Source organism: Patella vulgata, chromosome 6 (assembly GCF_932274485.2).
Source record: "Patella vulgata chromosome 6, xgPatVulg1.2, whole genome shotgun sequence".
Taxonomy (NCBI): Eukaryota; Metazoa; Mollusca; class Gastropoda; family Patellidae; genus Patella; species Patella vulgata.
In genome coordinates, this window is record NC_065884.2 from 1,308,413 (window position 1) to 1,314,470 (window position 6,058).

Consider the following 6,058-nt stretch of genomic DNA (forward strand, 5'->3'; position numbering starts at 1 on the left):
CACGGTTCCTGCAGTTCGTCAATTTACGGCTAGACATGGGAGTTACATTTTCTGAATCATAGAAGGAATGCCTAAAAATCTATCGGATTAGAATTTTGATTTAGGTCAATTGATGGTCACCATTTTGAACTGAATATGAGAAAAAGTGAAAAATCGACGATAACGGAAATGAAAATGGAAACAATAGGCCGTAGTTTGGAGAATACGTCTCCTATTTCGAAAATGAATACATTTCTGGACAGCCGAGATTAGGCTTCAATTTATGGTATTTGAAAATGTCACAATTTCGAATTTTGCCTTTGACGTTTTTCGTGCCGACAGAGTTGTTTACGAGTGAAAAATCGCATTAACTTCGCGAGTTTTTGACCGATTTTAATTGGTTTTTTTTATCTTGTTGAGATTCTTTATATGACTCTTGACATGTGACAGGAAGTGATTGTGAATATGAAAGCTTTAATATCTGCTTAGCAGATCTAGTTATTTTTAAAGTTATACGCCATGATTAGTCAGCTCCTCGCTACCTCACTGACATTATTAAAGTTTGTAAACCAGCATATCGTACTAGGAGTAGCACTGAAGTGAAGCTGTTGCCCTTGTCTTTTAAAGTACATGGGAAGAAAACGTCCCAACAGTATGGTGATCGTGCCTATGTGTGGCGCGCCTAAACTGTGGGATAGACTACCATTAGATTTGAGATCTTATACGAAACTTCCTCTTTTTAAATCAAATCTGAAAACTTATATTTTTAAAAATCAATTTTTATATTAATTACCTTTTATAAAGCTGGTTTTATAAGTTTTATTGTATGTTAATGCTTTCTTTAATGTTTTATTAGATGTCTTTAAACTGTTCTAAATAGGGTTTAATGAAGACGGGCATACGCCATACAGTGTGCTATGAGGCAAATTTTGCCCGGGCAGTTGTAAAAGTATGAATTAAGTTTAACGGTGGGTTTGTAACATTCATCCGTAAACTGTACAGTGTAAGCAACTATTATGATCGAGTTCGTGACCTGTTGGTAATCTTATCATCACGGAAGACAAGAAATGTTCTCAATGGGTTTATGGTGAGCCCGGACCGTAAAGGGTTCTACATTAAACTGCTCTAAACCCTTAGGGAAGATGCTAACCGAACTGAATCAGTAATAAACTATACAAGTGTCAGGTGCATTAGTTTGTACCAGTATTCAAGACACTGATTCTCAATTAGGATATCATCCAGCCCAAAAGAGTTCGCCATTTTTGATTTGTATATATATTTGATAACGAGGTCAAAAATGAAATCTTTTCCAGGAATTATACCTAAACCCCGACCATATCTATTGGACTACGATAATGTGCTTGTAACGACCTCCGGTACCAGTTTCTTTAACCAATGTTTCCCCAGTAGCTCAATTGATCTTGCATTGGCTTTTTTTGCTACACATTACTTATCAAAGTAGGTGATGTTTAACCTCTGTGTACTATTGATACACACATTTCCTATCTTAACAATATTGCTCGAAATATTTTTTGTACGCTCTCTGTGTAATATTGCTATACACAAGCAATGTGTCGATTTATAGATGTATATATAATGCAGGGAGTCTATAACCGGTAGGCGAAGGCAAAAGACTAGAAGTAATTTTACCTTGCCGGTTATGACAACTGGGACCAAAGAAATTAATTTGATCCTAATGATTTTCTTTTTTTTAGTTTATAAAGATATGTCTATTTATTTTCATATCTCCAGACCACTTCCTTTGTCCGACCATGTTTATCGATTCTTTCCTGGAAATCAGGACGAAAGGGAGGCCATTACAAAACAAGCAGCCGATGATTGGTTGGTGTTCCTCAAACACAGAGCAAAAGAACTAAAACAAGGTATTAGTTTTTGGGATATAATAATCTGTCCATAATTCTGTATCTTTCAACAATAACAATGAATATAATGAATTTTGTATAATAACGTCTATGATTTTTTATATTGTGTAACTAAAACTTTTCTTGTGGTATACTGTGAATGTAAATAGATTTTGTTTTCATTATCAGATAATAATTTGCAATCCATACAATACTAGTTTGATCTATAATACAGGTGGTTGGGGAGTTTTCTCAACACTAGGAGAGACGGAAGCTACACCAGATAAACCAGCCATGATGGGTCTTCACGATGTATTTGCTAGTATGGATGACATCTGGAAAGCTTTCGTTTCAAAGGGCCTGATAACTAAGGTAAATAATGTTAATCCAGTTTTACAATATCAGTCTTGAAATCCATACATACCGGCTGTTAATCATATGACAATTGCTGTTGGAATGGTTACATCGGTGGGTCAATACAGAATACAGTCGTTGCTCATTTGTTTCAGTAAGAATACAGGAAGTGCTCATTTGTTTCAGTAAGAATACAGGCAGTGTTCATTTGTTTCAGGAAGAATACAGACGATGTTCTTTTGCTGCATGTTTTAGAAACGCACGTGAGTTACAGGAACCGTTTAACTCTGAAGAATTAAGGAAGGCTGGTTTGAGATTTGATGACGTTAAATTTACTTTTGTCCCTGACTTCTTTATCACGGAATGGAGAGAACATTTAGAAAAAGGTAATTATCATCATCGGTATGTTTTAACATCACCCTGGCTGCCGTTCAAGATGGCCTACTCCCCGCTGTCAATGTAATTGTTATTTAGTAATCGTCATAGTTGTAATAAAAGGGTTTTAACATCTCCTCTACACAGTGGGATTAGATCGGGATTAAAACGAGGTATACCTTTATTTCCTTCAGAAATGAAATAAATTGGGTTTTAACTTCCTACTGTTCTGATCCTACTGGGCTAATGAGTACAGTTTTATCTTTCGTCTGCATGCGCATAGTGATTTTTTTACATTAGTGGAAACCTGCGAAAACACGAGATTAGACAACTGACCCAACTCCTTGTCGTGCACAACCTCGAAATCTAACACTTTTTAATGTACTACTATATGCCATCATAAAACATATAACAGAAAATACGCTATGCAGGGTCGGTCATGGAGAGATTACAAGAGATCACCATATACATGCTACTCTTTTTGACTTTAAACTGTTCTAAATAGTGTTTAATGAAGATGGGAATACGCCATACAGTGTGCTATGAAGGAAATTTTGTCCGGGCAGCGGCACTATGGCCTACTCGTATATCGAATTCCATCTGTCAAGGGATCTTTTATATGAACGTCAATGTGTACACGGCGCCTCGCTTTTCGTCCCATTCGAATGACTAAACAGCTGTCCCTGTCAGTCCCTCCGACAAAGGGAAACCCTGTCGGAAAATCCCGTTGTACCTTCTCGGCCAATGCATTGATCGAACACGTGACCTCCAGGCTAGTGAGCCAGCGTATTACCCACTTAGCCACCGTGACTCCCATGCTATATCTACTCCCTTCCGAAAACGTGCCCTCTCTTCTGATCAAAGGCACTCGAATTCAGAAAGCATCACCTCAAAATCCCCGTATCTCATCCATAGATCAATTTTATACGCCCACATTTTCATGCGGACGCATTATGTCGTCGCTCCTTGTCCGTCCGTCCACCCATAACACAATTATACTAAGATTCATATACAGGTAACAATTCTATCCGATTTTGACGAAACTTGAAATATAGGTTTATCTCCAAAATATCTCGGTTACTTTCGATATTGGCATGTAGCGAAACGTCATGGATTCCCTGATTGTACGAAAAATCACGTTTTTGGCTTGTGGACACTCTAAAGGTCATTATTTTTATCCTATGTAGATAAAACTTGAAATGTATGTATATAATGTATGTCGATACTCGCGCATATCGGACCGCTTCTTCCTGGATATAGCCTCTGGTTGTACGGAAATCCCGTTTTTAGCTTGTGGTCCCGCTAGAGGTCACAATTTATATCTGATTTAAAAAAACGTTCAAATATGTCACTGATTGAGTACGACATTGGACAGAAACTGTCCGAAGAAATCGCCGCTCCTCATAAGCAAATAGTCTAAATGTATGGTATATCAAGGTTGTGGACCCTATAGAGGTCATGATTTTGATCCGATTTTGATGAAACTTAACATATCTGTTTATATCCCATAGATAACCGGGCAGGGATAACAATGAGCTATGGGACACTACGGCCTACTCTTAATTTGAACTCTCACTGCCAAGGTTCTTTTACGTTCACGGGACTTCGGTTTTCGTCCCATTCGAACGACGATACGATGTCCTTTGCCCTGTCGCTTGCCACGCCCCCGTCCTGCACCCCGGATAAGGGGAAACCATGCCGGAAAATTCCGATAAAGCTTTCTAGCTAACATCTGGATCCAACAGGGACCCCACCGTCTTATTCACTGAACAACCTCGTCTCCCCTTTCAGTGCAGACTAATATTGTTTTGCAGGAATCGATGACAGAGCAATGTTTGCTAGATATATTACGAAAATCACAAGAGTCTTCTCTTACAATACATTTGATGGTTCATTAAACGAGGACAGAAGTTCCAAAGAGAAATCTCAGATTTGTGATCTAGTGTACAAAGAGATGGAGAACTATTTTCTATCGAAGCATCCTGAGGATTTCAAAACTGATTTTTTTATGAATACAGTGTATGTTTATAAAGAATAGATGGTAGAATTTGTATATACATTTGTTATAATATGATATTGTAAAATCTAGAATAATAAAAGTCATTTACACTAAATACTATATTTGTTCTGGACTTTTCAACTCTAGCAACAGAAATATTTGGTTCATTAATATAGACATTTGGGTTGAAAATATGAAAAGCCGATGAAAAAAAGATGATATGCTTTTGTTAATGCACCGGTCAATAGGCATCTTGAACTACCCTCCCTCAAGCATCGACGGCTATTAATCTTGACGTCAAAATAGCCAGCTAAATGTGAAAGAGTTGTGAATCTTTGGTGAGAAAAAAACATGCCAAAGGTGAATCTTGAACAAAATAAAATATTGCTGAACACAAATAGACGTCGAATCTTCAACCAACACATTTTTCAGTAAATATTGTATTTTTAAAAATGTGTTTTTTTTTCTGAAAACGGACAAACCCCCGTCTGTTATCGTTGGCTGTCATACAGGAAATTCCACCTGTATAATTGTAGACGCGATTGTCTTTATGATGTTTTCGTGGTAATCTGGATAATCGTAACTACAAAATGGTGTATGATTTGGCGGTAAGTTTTTTTCTTCTCGATTGATTTATGTCAATTTTCCGCATAATTATCATCATTACAAAAATGAAGTAAAGTTTACCAACCTCATCAACCCCCCAAGCATCATCATTTTGTATCATCGCATGTTTTTTAGCTCAACTTTAAAAATGCGAAGTTTCAGGTCATTACTGGGCCATACTATATACCGGAAAACACCGGAAAACAACCGGAAAACACCGGGTAACCCGGAGCCTGGGTCCTCTGTGTGCGGTTTTGGACCAAGAGAGTGCCGATGAAGGAAGGTCAAGGTCATTACGATGTTCGTTTTACAAATAGCCCCCCCCCCCCAAAAAAAAAAAAAAAAATTCCGATTTTTTCTCTCCAAAATTTTGTTGATGCCTATTATGTTTTGAATGTTTTAAAAGACGCAATCAGTCTACCTCCATCATTGACCATATTTTATTTTGTATTTTAATTTTAGTTTTCAATAAATTTCAGTAAATTTCAGTAGATTTCAGTGTTTCAGTATTTCAGTAGATTAAACACTGCCCTCGGAGGGCCCCATTATATGCTGGTTGCGCCGGTCTCCTGATTCTTACCAGTAACGCTGGCATCAGGGTGGTACGAATTAGTGGAAGGCACGGCTAGGCCAACTCCTCTCTAGGTAACAAAAAATCGCATCATAAAACAGCAAGTATCATCAAAAGCGAGTTAATAAATATCTGAATAGTTCGAGTTGAAGTTCCAGGTTTAACCGCTATGTGTCCTAATCACTAAACGAAATGGACGCCACGCAATTCTCGGACAGGCTGTAATCTGAAAAGTGTCTATCCTGTCCAAGAGCTTTCCATCTCGTTGGAAGGGCTAACAATCTACTTGTTTCTGAGCTTACTGTCATTCCA

At 37.7% G+C, this 6,058-nt stretch overlaps 1 long non-coding RNA gene across 1 annotated transcript; it reads left to right on the top strand.

Annotated features, from left to right (window-relative positions):
* Positions 1 to 1,188: 1,188 nt before the first annotated feature.
* LOC126824836 (uncharacterized) lies at positions 1,189 to 4,684 on the top strand. Its single transcript, XR_007681645.2, has 5 exons — positions 1,189 to 1,437; positions 1,732 to 1,862; positions 2,077 to 2,213; positions 2,413 to 2,581; positions 4,385 to 4,684. It is a non-coding gene; the product is annotated as an uncharacterized LOC126824836 (long non-coding RNA).
* Positions 4,685 to 6,058: the final 1,374 nt, after the last annotated feature.